The sequence below is a fragment of the Gossypium arboreum genome, chromosome 12 (assembly GCF_025698485.1).
Source record: "Gossypium arboreum isolate Shixiya-1 chromosome 12, ASM2569848v2, whole genome shotgun sequence".
NCBI lineage: Eukaryota > Viridiplantae > Streptophyta > Magnoliopsida > Malvales > Malvaceae > Gossypium > Gossypium arboreum.
Window position 1 is genome coordinate 52442262 of NC_069081.1, and position 23343 is coordinate 52465604.

Here is a 23343-nt window from a genome sequence, read left to right on the forward strand (position 1 = left end):
GAAATTTTACACATTCGTAAATACATATTCTAGACAATAAATATTACGTTCAAACATTTGGTGACTCGGTTTAGTGGTCCCAAACCACTTCCGACTAGGGTAAATTTTGGGTGTCACAACTCTCCCCACTTAAGGAATTTTCGTCCCGAAAATCTTACCGTAAATGAGTTTGGGTAACGCTCTTTCATAGAATTCTCGGGTTCCCAAGTAGCTTCTTCCATCCGTGTTTGAGCCATAACACTTTTACTAACGGAACCCTTTTGTTTCGCAACTCCTTCACTTCACGAGCTAGGATACGAATCGGTTCTTCTTCATAACTCATATCGGCTTGAATTTCAATCTCGGAGGGTTTATTACATGTGAAGGATCGGATCGGTAACGTCAAGCATCGAAACATGGAAAGCGTTGTGGATCCTTTCGAGTTCGGGGGTAAAAGCAACCTATACGCCATTGGGCCGACTCGTTCGGAGATCTCATATGGCCCAATGAATCTCGGACTCAATTTGCCCTTACGGCAAAATCGAGTATCTTTTTTTCGGTGATACCTTAAGAAACACTTTGTCTCCCACGATACTCAATATCTCTTCGTTTTAAATCGCGTCGACTTACGGCGATTGAAGCGACCTTCAAACTTTCACGAATTACTCGAACTTTTGCTCAGCATCTCTAATCAAATCCACCGAAAATTTTGCTTTCACCGAGCTCGGTCAAAACAATGGTGTACGGCATTTACGACCATACAAAGCCTCGTAAGGCGCCATCTTAATGCTTGATTGAAAACTATTGTTGTAAGCAAATTCAATCAAGGGTAAATACTGTTCCCATGAACCATTAAACTCGAGGATGCAACATCTCAACATATCCTCAAGTATCTGAATTATCCGCTCGGATTGACCATCGGTTTGGGGATGAAAAGCGGTGCTAAAATGCACTTGGTACCCAAAGCTTCTTGCAATTTCTTCCAAAATCGTGAGGTGAATCTTGGATCTCGTCGACACAATAGAAATCGGTACCCGTGTAATCTCACAATCGAGAAACATACAATTCAGCTAGCTTATCCAATGAAAAATCCGTGCGACGGGGATAAAGTGAGCCGACTTAGTCAATCTATCAACGACGACCCAAATTGCATCTTTCTTGCTTGCCGACACCGGCAAGCCGGATACAAAATCCATCGTGACTCGTTCCCATTTCCATTCGGTATCATGATTGGTGAAGCAAACCCGTGGGCACTTGATGTTCGCCTTTACTTGTCGACATACTAAGCACTTGAAACAAGGTTGGAAATGTCTCGTTTCATACCATGCCACCAAAACCGGTGTTTCGTGTCGTTGTACATTTTCGTACTCCGGATGGATTGACATTCGACTCTTGTGAGCCTCGTTCAAAATCATCGAAACAAGTTACGAATTCCTTGGAATACATAATCGACCCTTGAACGTCAAGCAATCATGGTCATCAATCTGAAATTCGATTCCTTGTTCGAACACACTCATCCCGCTTTTGCAACCAACTCATCGTCGACTTTACGAGCTTCACGAATTTGACGTATCAATAATGGTTTGGCTTTCAATTCAGCTACTAACACATTGTCGGGTAGAAACAGACAAGTGTACATTCATCGTTCATAACGCAAATAGTGATTTACGACTTAAGGCATCCGCAACCACATTAGCCTTTCCGGGTGATAGTCAATGACCAACTCATAATCCTTTAACAGCTCGAGCCAACGTCTTTGTCGCAGATTTAAGTCTCTTTGAGTCATCAAATATTTGAGACTTTTGTGATCCGAATACACATGGCACTTCTCACCAAATAAGTAATGTCGCCATATCTTTAAAGGCGAATACGATGGCGACCAATTCGAGATCATGGGTCGGATAATTTTCTCATGTGGCTTTAATTGTCTCGGCGATAGGCCACAACTCGCCCTTCTTGCATCAATACGCAACCCAACCCAAGTAGGGATGCGTCACTATAAATGACAAACTCTTTGCCCGATTCGGGTTGCACTAGAATTGGGGCTTCATCAAATAAGCTTTCGGTTGATCGAAACTTTTCGACATTTCTCCGTCCATTCGAACTTAACATCCTTTTGGAGTAAGCCGTCATTGGCGTGGCTATCGTCGAGAAACCTTTACAAATCGTCGGTAATAACGGCAAGCCCCAAAAAGCTCCTAACCGGTAACATTCCTTGGTGGTTTCCAATCGACTATGGCGAAATTTTGTTCAGTCCACCGACACCGATCGCGGACATCACGTGCCCCAAAAAGCTAACCTCTTTCAACCAAAATTCACATTTCTTGAACTTTGCGTATAAGCGCTTATCTCGTAAGATTTGCAACACTAGCCTCGGTGTTCAACATGTTCGATTTCATCTCTCGAATAGACCAAAATGTCATCGATAAATACAACTACGAACCGATCCAAGTATGGCCTGAAAATTCTATTCATTAAATCCATAAACACCGAGGGCATTAGTGAGCCCAAACGGCATCACCAAGAATTCGTAGTGACCGTACCTCGTTCTAAAAGCGGTTTTGGGTATGTCCGATTCTCGGACCCTCAACCGATAGTACCCGACCTCAAATCTATCTTTGAAAACACCGAGGCTCCCTTTAATTGATCAAACAAATCGTCAATTCGTGGCAGCGGATATTTATTCTTTATCATCACTTTATTGAGTTGACGATAGTCGATGCACAACCTCATGCTTCCGTCCTTCTTTTTCACAAACAATCTTGGTGCGCCCATGGAGAAAAACTCGTCGAGCGAAACCCTTATCCGTCAATTCTTGCAATTGGACCTTCAATTCCTTTAACTCCGTTAATGCCATACGACACGGAGCTATTGAGATCGGCGTAGTACGGTACAACCGATGCGAATTCCACTTCTCGAACCGGTGGCAATCCGGTAACTCCTCCGGAAAAACATCGAATACTCACAAACCACTGGTACCGATTCGAGTTTCTTTTCCGTCTCTTTACTTTCAAGCACATACGCAAGGTATGTTTCACACCCTTTTCACATATCTCCGGCGGTCATAGAAGATATTATCGCTGGCACTCCTTTTAAATCGATGAGACTCGACTCGGACTACCTCATTATTTGCACTCCTCAAATCAATGGTTTTCCTTTTGCGATCCACCACTTGCATCATGTACGGTCACCAATCCATACCAAGAATAACATCGAATTCATCAAATGGTAGAAGCATCGGATCGGTAGGAAAAGCGAGTTCTCGAATTATTAGGGGCATCTCTTGCACACTTTATCAACGAGCACGTATTGACCCAAAGGGTTTGACACTCGAATTACGAACTCGATGAGACTCAACGGTAGAGTCTTCTTGGATGCTAAAGTTTCACATACATATGAATGAGTAGAGCGGGGTCAATCAATGCAATCACACTAGTATCAAAGAGAGTAAAAGTACCGGTGATAACATCGGGGAGGATGCCTCCTCTCGTGCGCGGATGGCATATGCTCTAGCAGAGCACGAGTCTCGGATCGAATGTACCGTGTCGGTGGCTCCTCTCGATTACCACCCCTACCTCCTGAAATCCTCGGGGTCTACCTCTAGTGTCGCCCCACTCGATCTTGCACCTTGCATCTTATTCTTCTCATCTAGCTCCGTGCAATCTCTAATGAAGTGGTCCTTGAACCACATCCGTAATGAGCAGGTTAACAGACTTACCCCAACATTCACCTAGGTGTCGTCTTCCACATTGGGGGCATTCAGGTCTCTCTTGACGATTATTGCCCACACTAGCCACCAAAGTAGCTCGAGTCCGTCGATGGTCGTGCTCTAATGGAAATTCCCGATCGTCCTCGATTTATTAGTGTCCTCCCGAACTTCTTTACGATCGAGAACGGAGCTTTACCCATCGATCTCTTACGATAGTCTTTAGCTTCAAATTCAGCCTTCTTCTTCTCCTTTCCAAGTTCTTCCGCCTTGCGAGCTCGTTCGACCAGCGTCACGAACTCCTTTATCTCCAAAATACCCACTAGTAGTTTTAAATCTTCATTCAATCCTTCTTCAAATCTTTTGCACATAGCAACCTCATCGGCCACACACTCCGAGCATACCGACTAAGTCTTACGAACTCATGTTCAGTATTAGAATCTTGTCATACGGCCTTGCTTGAGTTCCAAGAATTCCTTACGCTTTTGATCGATGAACCGTTGACTAATATACTTCTTTCGAAATTTGTTTGAAAGAAATCCCAAGTAACTCGCTCGTTTGGGACTATGGAGATCAAAGTCCTCCACCAATAGTAAGTGAGTCTCATAACAAGGATATAGCACACTTTAGACATTCATCGGTGTGCATGATTCATCAAACACCGAATGGTGTTATCAAGCGAACTCGGCTCTTTCGGCATCATCAATAACTATGGCCTTAAACTCCTCAGCCCCCGCTTTCTAATCAAGTCTGGTGGCTTACTCGGCCTCATAGGATCATGAACGATGGCATTACAGCCCTTGGGTGGATTATTTAAATTCGGAATTGTTAGGCAATAGGATTGGTTCGGGCGTATATGCTACCCACTCATTCATCATGGTAAAGAAGGCTTGTTTTGCCTCCTCACCTTGATTATTCGCAGATGACCGAGGTTCAACAGCGGCGTCCCTTGTGCGAGGAGCAGCCGCTACACTTTCAACGTCATCCGCCAAGGTTCTCTCTACACCGGGATCCATTTACTAATCAAAACAAAAATTTTAACCGTCAGAAGTCATCACACATTTAAACATTAACATTAAGGCATGTATAGCTAGACTCATACGCGCTATGGTAGTCCTAGAACCGACTAAACCATAGCTCTGATACCAATAAAAATGTAACACCCCAAACCCGAGACCGTCGCCGGAGTCGAACACGAGGTGTTAACAGACTTCAACCCACTTATTGAGAGTTTCCAGACAAGCTGCCAATCTGTGTACTAGTCGCTCCAAAATTCATAACTTGGGTTTTACAACTCAAAAATCAGTTTCGCAAATTTTCCATGAAACTAGACTCATATTTCCATCTACATATTTTTTTCTAGAATTTTTGGTCGAGCCAATTGGTACAGTTTATTAGTTAAAGTCTCCCCTGTTGTAGGGATCGACTACACTGACCTTTGAGAATTACGAATTGGATATCTCCCTGTACAGGGCTTCAATACTGATGCCGTTTGTTTCTATAGAAACTAGACTCAGGGAGGAATCTACACATATATGGCATGACTCCTAATTATCTCTGGTTAATTTACAATGATTTTCCAAAGTCGGGACAGGGGATCCAGAAACCGTTCTAGCCCTGTTTCACAAGAACTTTAATATCTGTTAACTTATAACTCATATGACCATTTCGTTTCTTCTATATAAAAGTAAATTCATCAAGGTACATTTACATAATTTATTTACTATTTAATACCATTCCTACTATTTTTAGTGATTTTTCAATCTCACGTTACTGCTGCTGCCAGCACCTGTCACTAAAGCAACTATGCCTATTTCATGATTTCCCTTTGATCTAACTAGTGATTCATCATACATGTCACAAATCATGATCATGACTAGCCATACCAGAGGCTAATCATTATCCAACATCTCCCTACTACACTATTGCCATAACATGCATTTTAATACCAAAATAATCAACCATGGCATAAGACATGGAAATCGAATTACCAAGACTTGTGACTTAACATTGGAGAACTAAATCCAACCGAGCATTTATGCCATTTTCGCATGGCTAAAAGTTTACATACCAAAGTTCAACAAAGCATATTAGCCTATACATGCCAAAATGTTCTCCTAAACCGACTACACAAAAAGATACCAAAAGTTGATAGCCGGTGTGATGACTCAATGACGATCACGAGCACGCAAAAAAGACGAGTCAGAAACCTAAAATGGCGACAAGCAAACACGGGTGAGTATATAACTCAGTAAGCCATAAGCATTATATTGCCGTTCAGTAATAATATACCATAAAAGAAAATAATTAAGGCGGGATTAAAATCCTCCATCCACACCCCAAACGGTACTATAATTCTTTAGGCATTTCGGTTTGGTCACATACCAAGCCCTACTTGATATTTCATACATTACGCCATATGACATTGCATGCATTTATTTTCGAGTAATATCACCACATAGATCAAGACTTACCAAACCAAAATTCCAAATATAAATAAAATGTCCATTCCTCATAAGCTCAAGGTGTTTACTCGCATCGCTGTCCATGATTGACTCGGTAAGGCCGCGCACGTAGAACGTGTACGTTTATTAGAGGATGTGCCATAAGCCCGCACACTTAGTGCTTAATAGTCGAACTCGCACACTTAGTGCTATATAATCAAACTTGCACACTTAGTGCTGTATAATTTGAACCCGCATGATTAGTGCCAATTTGTGATTATAAATGTTTACACCCGCACACTTAGTGCCGAACCGATCATTCAATACATCTCACCTCTTTTCTTTCAATTCAATATTTTTATCACCACATACATACATGTTTATATATATATTCTACCATTCCATTCAGCAACATTACTTAGACATTACGACCCTTTAAATTAGTACAAATAAGTGCTTAATGACTTACCTTATATCGGATGAAATGATTCCCAATCTACTACTCGATTATCTTCGCTTTGCCTTTGCTTGGTTCTCCTCTTTGATGTCTTGATCTAAAATGAATACATTTAGTAGTTTAATCTTCTTGCTGGATTTTTATGTGTATAACTTAATGGTTTTCACCCCATTTCACAACTATCTTTGTTCAAAATATCAAAATCTCAACCAACCTTTGTTTAATGCTTCAAGGCCGAATGCATGGTCACCATTAAGCTAATCTAATCTCAAGTATTTTAATCCTAACATACAACATCATGAATCAACTCAACCTTATAAGCCAATATTACTCCTACAACCGATTGTAAGGAGTTAACAAAGAAAATATATTTTTACAAACATATACACCCATGTGGCCGATTTTACCAAATCAAATTTAACCTTACTTATCTCAAATTTTCATTTCATACTATCATCCCCATGACATAGCAAGGTTTTGAATCATGGACTAATTAGAACTAAAACTAGCAACTAAGAACATGCATGAATCTCATGGCACCATATTAAACATACCTTAATCTAGCTACAAGGATGGCCAACCTATTCCAAACCAACCATGAGCAAGGACCCTTTCTTCTCCCTTGAGATTTTCGGCCAAAAGGATGGAAAAAAGATGAACAAAGCTTTTTTTTGTTTTCTTTCTCACTTGCACGGCAATGGGGAGGGAGGAAAGCCTTCACACACACACTTTTTTTTTTTTACTCATGCACCTTATTTTATTTATTTCAACATAAACCACTCACCCAACATGTTTCATGACATGTCTTGCCCATGCTTCCTTGTCATGGCCGCCACTAGCACTTGGGGGAATTTTGACATGCAAGTCCTCCTCTTGACTACATGTACTATTAGGTCCTTATAGATTAGCCTATCATTTTCAAAAGTGACATACAAGTCCTACTAACTGAATTCACATGCAATCGACTAAACCGAAGCTTGAAATTTTTACACATTCGTAAATACATATTCTAGACAATAAATATTACGTTCAAACATTTCGGTGACTCGGTTTAGTGGTCCCGAAACCACTTCCCGACTAGGGTAAATTTTGGGCTGTCACAGTATTCATCTTCCATCAAAATTTTTTGGGTGCAAAAAGAAGGGCTGATTCCTTTAATGTCAGAAATTTTCCAAACTATGGCCTTTTTATGTTCTTTTAATACTTGGATTAATTCCTCTTTCTCCTTAGGTTGCAAATTAGAAGCAATAATAACTGGTAATGTAGAATTATTTCCAAGGAATGCGTATTCTAAGTGGTTTGGTAATTGTTTAAGTTCCAATTTGGGAGGCTCCTCAATAGAGGGTTTTTGCTTAAGTTCATCGTCTATCTTAATGCCCTCATATTCTACTTGTCTTGATGATTGGTCATTAGGTTCCTCACCTGTCTCCTCGTCTTAAGCTGGATGCGGTTCCGTCGTCTCCTCTTGTACAATTTCCTGAAAAGAGTCTTGAGTAATATGATCAATAGAGTCAATAAAATAACATGAATCATCCTGTTCCCTAGAGAATCTCATAGCATCGTAAATTTTAAAGACAATCTCCTCATCACCTACTCTAAGTACCAATTTACCGTCTCCCACGTTGATCACAGCTCTAGCAGTGGCTAGGAATGGGCGCCCTAAAATTAAGGGTACTTCCACATCTTCATCCATGTCAAGCAAAACAAAATCAACAGGGAATATAAATTTATCTATTTTTACGAGTACGTCTTCTATAATACCCGTAGGATATTTAACAGATCTATCGGCTAATTGAATACTCATCCTAGTAGGTTTAGGTTCCCCAAGACCAAGTTGTTTGAACATTTTATATGGCATTAAATTAATGCTAGCACCTAAATCAGCTAGTGCTTTTTCAACATTCAGACTACTAATTAAGCAAAGGATAGTAAAACTTCCTAGATCTTTCAGTTTGGTTGGCAGCTTGTTTTGGAGTATGGCTGAGCACTCCTCATTGAGTTCTACTGTAGATAAGTCCTCGAACTTCCTTTTATTTGTTAGAAGCTCCTTCAAAAATTTTGCATAGTAGGCATCTGCAAGATGGTTTCAACAAAAGGTAAGTGTGACAGCCCAAAATTGACCCTAGTCGGAATGTGGTTTCGGGACCACAAAACCGAGGCATAAAAATAATTAAAAATTTATTTTGATGCCTATGATATGTGTCAAATTGTGTATGACATTTTGATGTTTCAATTTAGAATTATAAATGTGAATTTCACTAGAAAGGACCTAGTAGTAAACTTTGAAAGTATGATGGGGAAATGTGTGATGACTAGTTGAGCATGCATGCAAAAATAAGGATTTGCATGTCAAATTTCCCCAAGGATGGTATAGTGGCGGCCATGACAAGGGAATATGGGCAAGGAAGACATGTTATGACATGTTTTGTTAATGCATGATGTGATAAATGATAAAAAATTAAGCATGTAGGAAGAGAAACAAAAATCAAAATTTGCTCATCCTCCCCCCTTTTGCCGTGAGTGAAAGAGAAGCAAAGAAAAAATTTTGTTCACCTATTTTCTCTTCTTTGGCCGAAAATACTAAGGAAGAAGGAAGGATTTTGCTTCATTTTCTTTGTTTAGAAGAGATCTAGAAGGAAATTTGGCTAAACTTGCAACAAGAGTAAGGTATGTATGAGGTTGTGTTGGGAGTTTCATGCATGTTTTGGTTGCTAATTTGATGTGCATGTTAGCTATGGCTCAAATCTTTGTTATGCCATGGAAATGGCATTTGGCCAAAGTTGTTATGGTGATAAAGCCATTGCATGCTAAGTGTGAAGCTTGATGATGATGCATGCAATGATGGATTGTCTACTCTTGAGTAAGATTTTGAGCTTTCTTTTTGTTTTATCATGATTGAAGTTGAAAAGGAGCATGATTGTCATATTCGCCATGATGCATTCTTGAGCATGATTCATGCTTCTTGCATGTTAGTTAAAATTTGTGTTTTGGATGGCTATGGACACCTTGAAATTGCCATGCTCATATATGCATATATATGATTGCACATTATGTTTTGGTTATGAACTAAGTGATGAATATATTGGTTTAAAGAAGAAGATGTGGAAGAATGCTTGTGAAATTGCAAGCACAATTGACCTAGCACACATATAAGTGCTTGATGCTATATTATAAGTTTTGGGCCACAATGTGCAAAGCATTAATTAGTAAATTGCATGCTGTTTTTGTGAGGTATTAAGTGCAAAATTGACCTCAACATGTACATGAATATTCGCCTTGGGTAGCCTATTGAAGGCCTTAGCATTTCCTTGATGCTCGAATAAATTGTATTGAATTGCTTGATGTAGTATAAAATGTGCATGACCATTGTGTATTCAAGCTAAAGGGTGGCCATATGACCATTTAAACTCCTTGTCATATTCGCCAAAAGCTAGCACAATGAGGTTTTAATAAATTGAATTTGTTTGAATTAGCTCAAGAGCTTAGAGGGCCACAATTGGACAAGGGAAGGAGAAAGTGATCGAATAGCCAGAAAAAGCCGTTCGACAACATCCGAGGTAAGTCCTCAAGAAGTGACCCTACTTGAATTATGTGAAATAAAGTATGGATGTGTATTGATTATTGATTATGTATGCATGAGTATTTGAATTCTACCCGGGCTAAGTCCCGAAGGCGAATATGCTTGTGACTATAATTGCGTTTGAGCCTTAGTAACGAAAATGAATTATGTATGTCCAATGATAATTGATGTATGTGTTCATGGGAAATTGAATGATATCCGGGCTAAATCCCGAAGACAATTATGCTGGAAATTTTATCCGGTTAAGACCCGAAGGCAATTGTGCTAGTGGCTACATCCGGGCTAAGACCCGAAGGCATTCGTGCGAGACATTCTATCCGGGCTAAGACCCGAAGGCATTTGTGCACATGGTTATATCCGGTTATGTTCCGAAGAATCTTGGGCTGGAGGTGAGTGTTGGCTGCTGTAATAAATTCAATGAGTACACTCAAAAGCCCAAAGAATGAGGTGCGTTTATATGTGCATTGGAAAGTCGACATGTTTGAGCAACATTCGCTCAATCGACTAATGAATTTCAGTTATTGAATTGATTGATACTTTGTGAAATTATATAATGATGAAGTGTGAAGTAAGAATGTGTATTAATGAAATGATGCATTTGGTTATGTGAATGTATTGCTGTAATTAGAGTTGATTATATTCCTTGAGACTTACTAAGCATAAAATGCTTACCCGTTGCTTTGGCTCTCGGTTTTCTAGATTTCGCTCGAAGCAATCGGATTTGGGATCGTTGAAGTCGAAGTCATCCACACTATCAAGCCTCCATTTTGGTATAAATTTTTGGTTGAACTTGAGATGGCATGTATAGGACTACCTCTTGTTTGTTAAATATGTTGTAATGTAAGTATGTACGGCCATGCGAAAATGGCTCGAAAAGGGAAGCATGAACTTAGACTAATTGTGGTTTGTATGTATATATTTGGTATCATGATGTGGCTATGGCTTGGAAATGGGAATGTTGGTCATATGATCAGCCATTGGCATGGTTAAAATGATCATATATGAACCTATGTATGGCAAGACTAGTTGATTCATGGAGACTACCAAATAGGTAAGACCTACCTTAAAACAGATGCTGCCAGCTGCAGTGGCGTGAATGTGAAAAATCACCAAAATTCATAGGAATGGAATTAAATAGTGAATAAGATATGTAAATGAACCTTGATGAGTCTATTTTCATATGGAAGAAACGAAATGGTCATAGGAGTTACAGGTTAAGAGATATTAAAGCTATTGTGAGACAGGGCCAGAATGGTTTCTGGGTTCCCTGTCGCAACTTTAAAAATTCACTATAAATTATCCAAAAAGAATTAGGAGACATACCTTATATGTACAGATTTCATTTTGAGTCTAGTTTCATTAGAAGCAAACTACACCAGAATTAAAGCCCTGTAAAGAGAGATATTCAAGTTATACCGCGCGAAGGTCAGAGCAGTCGATCCCTGTAACATGGGTGACTTTAACTAATAAACTGTACCAATTGGCCCGACCAAAAATCCTAGAAATAAATCCATGGATGGATATATGAGTCTAAATTCATGGAAAATTTACGAAACCAGTTTCCGAGTTTTGAAACTCGAGATATGATTTTTAAGACGACAGTGACGCAGTTTTCCAGCCTGACTGGAAATGTCAAATTGGTGGGCAAAACATGTGAACTTGGCTTGTTAACCCCTCGGGTCCGACACCGGCGATGGTCTCGGGTTTGGGGTGTTACAGTAAGTTGATATGTAATTGCTTAAAAAGTTCAAGAAACTTACCAAATTGTGCATCAATGCGATCTTTTTTTAATTTTGCTGGATTTGGAACTAGTGGTTTATATTCGTCCGACACTAATTTGTCACTATTTTCGGGTTTCTCTTCCCTCATTTTGCTTTTTACGGGTTCTTATGCTAACTTTATTTCAGATTCCGCTAACACTTTCCCACTCCTTAGTGTAACTGCTTTGACATGCTCTCTTGATTTGGTGTTACTAAGTAAATTTCCTAGTGGTCTTTCCGAGATCAGTTTGGATAGCTGGCTTATCTGAGTTTTGAGCCCTTGGATCGATGCTTGTTGATTCTTAAGTGCTGTCTCGGTGTTCTGAAAATGGGTTTCTGACACTGATATAAACTTTGAGAGCATCTCTTCAAGGTTTGGCTTTTTTTCCTATTGGTAGGGTGGTTGTTGGTAGCCCGGAGGATGTTGTGGTCTTTGATTTCCTTAACCACCCCACAAGAAATTGGGGTGATTCCTCCAACTTGCATTATAAGTGTTACTGTATGGATTGTTTTAAGGTCGACGATTGTTACCCATGTAATTTAATTTCTCGTTATCCATGTTGTGGCCATAAGGTTGGTATTCCGAATGGTTTGTTCACCGCTACTTGCTTCACACTGTATTACTGGGTGAACTTGTTAAGAATTAAGAAAACCATCAATCTTTTTATTTAAAAGTTCTACCTGATTAGAGAGCGTAGTGACCGAATCGACGTTATAAACACTGGCTATTTTCATTGGCTTTGTCCTCATGACTTGCCACTGATAGTTATTCAGTGACATCGCTTCTATAAACTCATAGGCATCTTCCGGTGTTTTATTGTTGATGGTTCCACCAACAGTTGTGTCAACCATTTGCCGAGTTGAAGGATTCAAACCATTGTGAAATGTTTGTACTTGGAGCCAAAGCGGTAACCCATGGTGAGGGCACCTTTTCAAAAGGTTGTTGTATCTCTCCTATGCATCGTAGAGTGTTTCTAAATCCATTTGCACAAAAGAAGAGATATCATTACGTAATTTAGCCGTTTTAGCCGGCGAAAAATATTTTAGTAAAAATTTTTCAGTCATTTGTTCCCAGGTAGTAATTGACCCTCGTGGTAACGAGTTCAACCACTGTTTAGCTTTGTTCCTCAATGAAAAAGGGAATAACCGAAGACGAATGGCATCATCAGAAACGCCATTGATTTTAAATGTATCGCAAAATTCTAGAAAGTTTGCTGAGTGAGCATTGGGATCTTCCTCTTGCAAAGCATCAAACTGAACAAATTGCTGTATTATCTGAATAGTGTTAGGTTTTAATTCAAAAGTATTTGCAGCTACAGCAGGTCTAACTATGCTAGATTCAGTTCCTGATAAAGAAGGTTTAGCATAATGATACACAGTGCGTGGAGTAGGATTTTGATTAACCGCAATTGCAGGAGGTAGCTGATTGCCTTGGTTTTCAGCCATCTCTTCGGTTGGGGGTTGAGTATCGTCTTCTTGCTCGTTCTCTGTGTATCTTAAGCTTTGCCTTATTTCTCTTTGGTTCTACGAACTGTGCGATCGGTTTCTTCGTCAAAAAGTAGTGGCCCTGACGGGTTTCTTCTAGTCATAAACTATGAAAACCTGCTAAGAGAAAGAAAGAGTAGGTTAATAAATAATAATAATGATAAAATTAAATTAAATTGTAAGAAAATAAATGGCTAAAGTAATAAAAATTAAGCGTTCCTAATATCTTAGTTCCCCGGCAGTGGCACCAAAAAACTTGATCTCGAGGTTTCGTGATAGGTTTTAAAAATTTATAATTAATCGTTCTTGAAACTAACTATTATCACGATTTAGGCAAGTGTACCTATCGAATAGTAGTATAGTTTTAGCAAGACCGGTTGTCGAACCCAAAAGAACTAAAAGTACTAGTAATGACTGTCCTCTTATTATCTAGCCTAAGAATAATGGGGTTTTGTTTTAATTAACTAATTATCTAAACTAAGAACGCATAGAGAAAAGAATTGGAGAATTGCTTTTGGGAAAAATCGATTGACTTAAGACAATACCTAGGGAAAAATCCACCTAGACTTTACTTGTTATTCTGGCTCTGAATCGGATGATTTATTCATTCAACTTGTTCCATAGAGATCCTTAAGTTATGTTATTATCCCTATTCAAGACTAATAACGTCTAATCCCTAGATTGAATAACCGAGACTTTTCTCTAATTAACACTTTAGGGTTGCATTAACTCGATCTATGGATCCCCTTATTAGGTTTCACCCTAATCCGGCAAAATCTTGTCACCCTATTTCTAGGCGTGCAATCAACTCTGCTTAATTATGACAAAAGTACTCTTAGACAGGGTCTATTCCTCCTCTGAATAAGAGCATGTCTTGAATCAGTATCCTGGGATATCAAAACAAGAATTAAGAACACATAATTAAAAACAAGTTAAATATATATCATACGATTCAAAAAATAATAACAAGATTCGTCTTAGGTTTCATTCCCCTTAGGTATTTAGGGGTTTTAGTTAATAACTAAATAAGAAAACATCTCAGAAGAATAAAGAATACAAAACATAAAGAAAACCCAAAACTCCTGAAGGGAAATAGAGGAGAGATCTTCAGCCTTGATGATGAATCCGACTTTTAAGATGGATCAATCAACTTCCTTGGAGTAATTCCTTACTTCCTATTCTTGGTCCCCTTTTTCTTCCTCATCTAGGGTGTATTTATAGGCTTTGGAATGCCTAAAAGCCCTCAAAAGTGGCCTTTTCCGAATTGGACTTAACTTGGGCTCTGCAGGGACACGCCCATGTGTGATTACTTCAGGCCGTGTTCGAGCCTGTTAAAATGGCACGGGCGTGTGCTATACCCATGTGAATCGTGCTTCAATTCTGCCAGATTGACACGGCCATGTGGTCTGCCCGTGTGAGGAGGTCTAGGCCGTGTTGGTTTCGTACTTTTGGCCCATTTATTTTATTTTTGGCCCGTTTTTTAGTCCTTTCGCTCTCCTATGCTTTCCTAAGTATAAAACATGAAATTAAAACATTAGAAGCATCGAATTCACCAATTTTAATGAGAAATCATCCATAAAATGCATTAAACATGGGGTCAAAATATGTATAATTTACAGTTTATCAGCCACTGTATTCTCAAAGATTGATCTTCGTTTTGGCTATTATCAGTCACGAGCGAAAGATTCAGATGTGCCAAAAATGAAATTCAGAACCAGGTACGGACACTATGAATTTCTTGTGATGTCGTTTGGTTTAACTAACACACTGCAGTGTTTATGGATTTGATGAATAGAATTTTCAGACCATATTTAGATAGATTTGTTGTGATATTTATTAATGATATTCTGACATATTCCCAAGATGAGACTGAACATGTTGAGAATCTGAGAATCTGAGAATTGTACTACAAACCTTGTGAGATAAACAACTATTTGCAAAATTTAGTAAATGTGAATTTTGGCTTCACGGAATTGGTTTTCTTGGACATATAGTATCGACTGAAGGCATCAGAGTTGATTCGAATAAAATTTCAATGACTGTTAACTGGAAACCACCGAGAAACCTATGTGAAGTCAAAAGTTTTCTAGGATTAGCTAGTTATTACCGGAGATTTGTAAAAGGGTTTTCGATGATAGCTACATCGATGACACTACTATTACAGAAAGATGTGAAATTTGAATGGTCTGATAAATGTCAGCAAAGTTTTAACTAGTTGAAAGCCCTGTTGACCGCAGCACTAGTTCTAGTTCAGCCTGAATAGGGTAAAGAATTTGTGATTTTTAATGACGCGTCATTGAACGGTTTAGGCTGTGTTTTGATGCAATAAGGTAAAATAATAGCTTATGCTTATAGACAGTTAAAGCTACATGAAAAGAACTATCCGACACATGACTCAGAGTTGGCAGCTATTTTATTTGCATAAAAAATTTGGCAATACCATTTATTCGGTGAAAAATGTCATATGCTCACGGATTATAAGAGTTTAAAGTATCTGTTTTAGCAGAAAGATTTGATTCTGAGACAGCGTAAACGGCTCGAACTATCGAAGGATTATGAGTTAGTTATTGATTATCATCTAGGAAAAGCAAATATAGTTGCTGATGCTTTGAGTAGAAAATCATTGTTTGCTTTGCGAGCGATGAATACCAGATTGTCACTATCTGATGATGGCCCGATTTTAGCCAAGTTAAAAGCTAAACTAACATTTTTACAATAAATCTGCAAAGCTCAGAAATGTGATAGTGAAATGTTAAATAAACGGGTACTCAGAATTTTAGATAGGACCCGATGATTGTTTGTTATTCAGAGGTAGAGTTTGTGTACCGAAGAATCCAGAGCTTATATAGAAAATCTTGCATGAAGCTCATAGTGGCAGCTTGTCTATTCATTTTGGGAGTAATAAAATATACAATGATTTGAAACAAATGTACTAGTAGCCGAGAATGAAACGTGATATTTTAGATTTTGTATCTAGATGTTTGATAGCTGACATATCAGGTACTTTCAGGACTGTTACAGCCAATAATGATACCAGAGTGGAAATGTGATAGAGTTACTATGGATTTTGTATCAGGGCTACCCCTATCTCCGAAAAAAATGCCATTTGGGTTATCGTCGATCGTTTGACGAAGTTTGCACATTTTATTCCGGTACATACAGATTTCTGACTTGACAGATTAGTGGAGTTATATATTTCAAAGATTGTCAGACCACACGGAGTGCTATTCTCTATTATTTTAGATAGAGATCTACAGTTCACATCGCAATTCTGGAAAAAGTTACAGGAAGCTCTAGGTACATGATTTCATTTTAGCACCATATTTCACCCTCAGACTGATGGTCAGTCCGAGTGTGTGGTGGAAATTCTAGAGTATCAAGTTGGCGACAAAGTATTTTTAAAAGTTTCGCCCTAGAAGAAAATTCTTCGATTCGGTCGTAAAGGAAAGCTGAGCTTGCGATTTATTGGGCCATATGAGATTACTGAAAGAATTAGATCTGTTGTGTATCGAATAGCTTTACCATCAGACCTAGAAAAGATTCACAATGCCTTTTACGTGTCTTTGTTACGATGGTACCAGTCTGACCCTTCACATGTTATCTCCTTGATGAATGTAGAGATTCGGCCTGACATGACGTACAGTTAAGAGCCGATCAGAATTTTGGCACGAGAAGTGAAAGAATTGAGAAATAAAAATATAGCTTTAGTAAAATTTCTCTAGCAACAACACAGAATATAAGAAGCTACTTGGGAACCTAAGGAAGCTATAAGAAAGGAATATCCGAACCTCGTTTCTGGTAAGATTTTCGAGGATGAAAATCTCTTTAGTTGGAGAGTTGTAACAGCCCGTTTTCAGTTAAATCAGACCAGTAGTTCCGGGACCACAAACCTTTGTCTACAATATGATAGAAATATCGTATAAAATTTTTTTTAAGAAAATTTACCATTTACATGCCTAATTTGATAAAAAAAAGACTAAATTGCATTAAGTGCAAAGGTTGTGTTCAAATAGCTAAAGGTATTAAATAGCTATAGAATTTTAAATTGGAGGTCCTTATATTGTAAATAGGCCATTAAAGTGCTTGGTGGATAAGTATGAATAGTCAACATTGGAAATTGAATGAAATATTAAGGTTAATTTTGGAAATTAGTGATTAAAGTTATAATAAATAAAATAAAATAATCTATTCTCATCATCATCCAGCCCCCCCAAAAAAGATACCTAGCCATGAAAGCTTGAAAATTTATGCAAGCTTATTTTGCTCAATTAGGCATGAATCTTTGTCCCATTTTTGATGATTTCTATGTTTCTGAGATCGTAGTAGCTTAATCTAGCTAGTTCGGGGATTAATTTGCAAAACTATTCAAGTATTAGGGTTTTGCCATTGATGAGTATGCTTTAATTGTAACATCCCGAATTATGGCCTAGTCAGAATAGTGGTTTCGAGACCACAAATCTGAAATAGAAATAATTATTTTATGATTCTCATGTGGTCTATGATGTGATTGCATGCTTGTGTGCAATAAAGAAATTCTATGCATAAAATGTCCAATTGAACTTTAAAGACCAAATTGAATATGATGCAAAACTTTTGTTCAAGAAGCTTTTAGCATGAAATTGCTTTAGATTATAAATTAGAAGGTTCTAATTAGCAATCTAACCAATTTCTAAAAGTTTGGAAAAAAATGGACATGTGGGAAAATTTTTAAGGAAAGACCCTAAGGGCATTTTGGTCATTTGGTAATTAAAAGAATAAAAAGGGAAAAATCAAAGCAAAGATATGCTCATCTTCTTCATGCTTGGCTGAAACTCTCAAGACACCATAGCTAGGGTTTTGTTCAACTTTCAAGCTTGATTGTAAGTGCTCCTGAGCCCCTTTTTAATGTTCTTTACATTTTTGAAGTCCCCGCAGCTTGATTTTCCTATTTCCACCCTTATTTTGAAGTAGGGTTTATGTATGAAAATTTACCCATGTCTGACATACATGTATTTTGATGATTTTTGGAGGAATATGAGAGTTTAGTGTGTGATAAACATATTCTACTAGGTGATTTTTCATAAAAACACCTAAAAAGGACCTTTTTGTAGAAGTTGTAAAATAAGTGGTTAAAAATTTAAGTTGAAAGAAAATGTGGGCTGGTATGAGTGTGTTATAAGTTCGGCTAGGCTTGGGTATCAAAGAAAATGAACACATTTCATTTTACGAGCCTAGGGACTAAGTTGTAATTATGTGAAAGTTTAGGGGTAAAAGTATAATTTTTCCTAATTGTAATTTATGGATTACTATGAATAATGTGATGATTAAATGAGCTGAATTTACTATTATAGATCAAGAAAAATGGAGTCTAAACCTAGACTGGGGAAAGAACAAGATTTTGGACTAAATCGTATAATTTATCCATATTTTGTACCGACGTAAGTTCATGTGTAAATAATGCTATAATATATCATGTTTTTAATATTTTGTTAATGTATGAGTTTATATGATTACTTATTATGTCAAGTGTATGAATGATGTTGTAACCTATGAGCACGAGATTATGAATGAATTCGACGAATATGAGATGTCGAGAAAATCCCATTTGAACATTAGGAATAGTTTAGGATAAAATGTGACATGTCACTAGGAACTATGTGGATATGAGCTGATGCATACATGTGTATATGTGATATGTGAATCCGGGTACTGGTCTTGTACGTCCTACGGGTGGCTGGGTAGCCCTGCATGTATTGTGGGTACCTGTCAGCTTGTGTGAGTAGCACTGCGTAGTTATGTCTTGACTGTCAGCTTGTGTGAGAAAGCCCGTGAGTAGCTCATGAGCAAGCAATATGTGATTGTGATATGAGGTAGCATGTGGCTACATTTGATGCACTATGTGCAAGTCTTTCGCGTATCCAATAATATTTCAAAAGTTGAACGGGTAAAATTGTGAGTTAATCGACAAGTAAATCAATGAACAGAGAGTATGACAGTGTGATTTGAGTTGGTACAGATATGTACGATAAACTCATCTGAATGAGCTCGATATGTGATGAATGTTTGGTAAGATTGAAAATGTATAAGTTATGTTTACAAATTTGAGTTATATCTAAGAAATCATGATAACACTTAAGTAAATCTAGGTTATGTCATAAATGTGTATATATATATATATATATATATATATATATGATCATGTTGCTATTAATTTGCATGTGAACTTACTAAGCTTTATGCTTACTCCCCTCCTTTTCTTACTTTCTTATAATATCGTCAAACCAACTCGGGAATCGAAGGAAGTTGGAGGCCCGATCACACTATCAACTGGACATTTGAGGTATAGTTAGTCTCAATATTTTGAGTATGGCATGTATAGGGACTTGGTCATTTTTGCTATATGTCATATTGGTCTAGTCAAATGTGTTGGCTTATGGAAATATTTGATTTATTTTGTATATGGCCATGTGATATGATCCATATTGATCATTTAGGTTGTAATCCTAATCAATTATACATGCATGCAATGTTTTATGTTTGATGTGTTTGTTTGTGGATGATATGTGTGCTGAATTGCACATGTGCTAAGTGAATGAATCATGTTTAATAAGTATACCAAATCTATGGTATGATTAGGTAATTTAAAAGTAGGGTTAGCCTAATGAATGAATATGGAATTGGTGTGGATTTCCATAAGAAAGTATGATGTTTTGGATAAGTGACATGTTATCATTACAAAGGCATGGAATAATCATGTTTATGAGTCTTCAGGTGACTAAATATACTAGGTTGCATGCCATCTTAGATGGATAAGCAAATGAGCATTTAAGGGTGACAAATGGCTTGGAAAATAGCCTAAAATTTTTCCATAAGGGTAGACACAAGGGCATGTGTCTAGGCCGTGTGTGACATACGGTCTACCCCATGGGCATGTAGTTAGACCATGTGTCCCCTACACCCTAATTAATGCAAACAGAATGCCCAGTAGTAAACACATGGGTAGAGACACGGTCGTGTGTCTCAGCCATGTGGCAGGCACGGCCTTAGAACATGGGCGTGTGCCCAGGCCGTTTGAAGTCTACACTTAATTTTGTGAATTAATTGGCCACATAGCCTAAGCACATGGCGTGTGACTTGGTCGTGTGACCCTAATTGTATGATGATGTCATAGTCAGAGAGTTACATGGGCTGAGGACACGGGCGTGTCCCAAGCCACACGGGTGTGTGTAACCACACAGCCTACCCATAAGGGCGTATGACTCCCCAAAGTAGGAAATTTTTTTCTAAGTTATCCTAAAATTTTCTAAAGTAATTAGTTTAGTCCCAAACTACCTTCGATGTATGTTTTGGACCTCTAAGCCCTTATAAGGGATAATTTGAATGAAATTGAAAAGTTTTAAAATTTGAATGAAATTTTATGGTCGGTTTTGTGAGAATATTAATGTTTTAGCTCAGTAATGCCTCGAACCCTGTCCCGGCATTGAAAATGGGTAAGAGGTGTTACATTTAGTGGTATCAGAACTACGGTTTAGTCGATTCTTGGACTAGCATACCATGTGTACGAGTTTAGCTATACATGCTATACATATATTAAGATAGTGTGATGACTCTTAACGATTTTATAATGTGTTTTCATATAGTCAATGGATCCTAGCAGAGTAGTGGCGGATGATGTAGAAAGTAACGCGCCTGCTCCCATTTAAGGGGTAGTGTCAGCTGAGAGTAGACCTGAAACTGTTAGTAGAGGAGAAGGAGGCAGAGAAGCTATTCTCCACATGATGGACGCGTGGTATACGGAGTTCGTTCGAACGAACCCAAACACTCAACCCCTTCTACCCCCATCTATTCCTTAACCTATCCCTGTAGCACTCAAGGTATGGAATTTGTGAGACTGAATAGACCTCCAGTGGACAAGATTCAGAAACAAGGAGCCAAAGAATTCCGTGCTAGTAAAGATGATGACCTTGAGAGGGAATAGTTCTGGCTTGAGAATATCATTAGGGTGTTTGATGAGTTACCATGCACTCTTGAGGAATTCATGAAGTGTGTTGTGTCCCTCCTGAGAGACTCGACCTACCAGTGGTGGAACACCCTTGTGTTGATGGTACCAAGGGAGAGAGTTAATTGGGAGTTCTTCCAAGAAGAATTCCGTAAGAAGTACATTAGCCAAAAATTTATTGATCAGAAAAGGAAGGAATTCCTCGAGTTAAAGCAGGGTCGAATGATGGTAACAGAATATGAGCGTGAATTCGTGAGACTGAGCAGATACGATCGAGAGTGTGTATCGATTGAGGCCATCATGTGCAAAAGATTTGGAGATGAATTAAATGAAGACATCCAGTTATTGGTGGGTGTAATTGAACTGAGACAATTTGTTGTGCTCATGGAGAGAGCTTGTAAATCCGATGAATTGACTAAAGAGAAGAGAAAAGAAAAATTATAGTTTTGAGATTCGAAGAAGAGAAAGATAGGTAAATCATTTCAGTCCTCAACTAAGAAATCAAAAGAATTTAATACTCAATCGAGTGTTTCGACTGGATTTTCAACTAGGAACCATGGGAAACAGTATTCGGGTCATAAGGCCCAAACTACCTTGATAGTGAGTGTGGGTAATGCTCGATCGAATAGATCTGAGTGCCAACATTGTGGCAGACGTCACCCTGGTGAATGCTGGATGAATAGCCAGGCATGTTTTAAGTGCGGTTCAAATGACCCTTTTATGAAGTATTGTCCTGAAATGGTTAAAAAGGAAAAATTTCAGAGTGCGAGGTTGGGCAATACTGCTTCTAGAGGAAGACCACAGAAGAATCTAAGAAATCGAACGAGTAGCAAGGGTGGACCTAGAGAACCAGCTGGGAGACCTCAGGGAAGAGCACTTGCGAGGACTTACGCCAATCGCGCTTACGAAGAGGCTTCATCCCCTGATGTGATTACAGGTACTTTTTTTCTCTATGATACTTCTGTTGTTGCTTTGATTGACCCGGGATCTACCCATCGTATGTATGTGTGAAACTAGCTTCTAGTATGAATATGCCTGTCGAGTCTACAAAATTCATGGTAAAAGTGTCAAACCCTCTAGGCAAACATGTGGTAGTTGACCAAGTATGTAGGAATCGCCCTTTAATGATTAGAGGTCATTGTTTTCTGGCTAATCTCATGCTTTTTTCGTTTGATGAATTTGATATAATACTTGGTGTAACACCCCGAACCCGAGACCATCGCCGGTGTCGGACACGAGGGGTTAACAAGCCAAGTTCACATGTTTTGCCCACCAATTTGGCATTTCCAGTCAGGCTGGAAGACTGTGTCACCGTCGTCTTAAAAATCATATCTCGAGTTTAAAAACTTGGAAACTGGTTTTGTAAATTTTCCCTGAATTTAGACTCATATATCCATCCATGGATTTATTTCTAGAATTTTTGGTCGGGCCAATTGGTACAGTTTATTAGTTAAAGTCACCCATGTTACAGGGATCGACTGCTCTGACCTTCTCGCGGTATAACTTGAATATCTCTCTGTACAGGGCTTTAATGCTGGTGCCGTTTGTTTCTAATGAAACTAGACTCAAAATGGAATCTGTACATATAATTTATGTCTCCTAATTATTTCTGGATAATTTATAGTTAATTTTTAAAGTTGCGACAGGGGACCCAGAAACCGTTCTGGCCCTGTTTCACAATAGCTTCAATATCTCTTAACATGTAACTCCTATGATCATTTCGCTTCTTCCATATGAAAATAGACTCATCAAGGTTCATTTACATAGCTTATTCACTATTTAATACCATTCCTACAATTTTTGGTGATTTTCACATTCACGTCACTGCAGCTGGCAGCATCTGTTTTAAGGTAGGTCTTATCTATTTTGTAGTCTCCATCAACCAACTAGTCTTGCCATACATAGGTTCACATATGATCATTTTAACCATACCAATGGCTGATCATGTGACCAA

General features: G+C 38.4%; 1 non-coding gene across 1 annotated transcript; it reads left to right on the plus strand.

Annotated features, from left to right (window-relative positions):
• Positions 1–12836: 12836 nt before the first annotated feature.
• On the plus strand, positions 12837–12943 carry LOC128285833 (small nucleolar RNA R71). The gene has a single exon (XR_008276381.1). It is a non-coding gene; the product is annotated as a small nucleolar RNA R71 (small nucleolar RNA).
• Positions 12944–23343: the final 10400 nt, after the last annotated feature.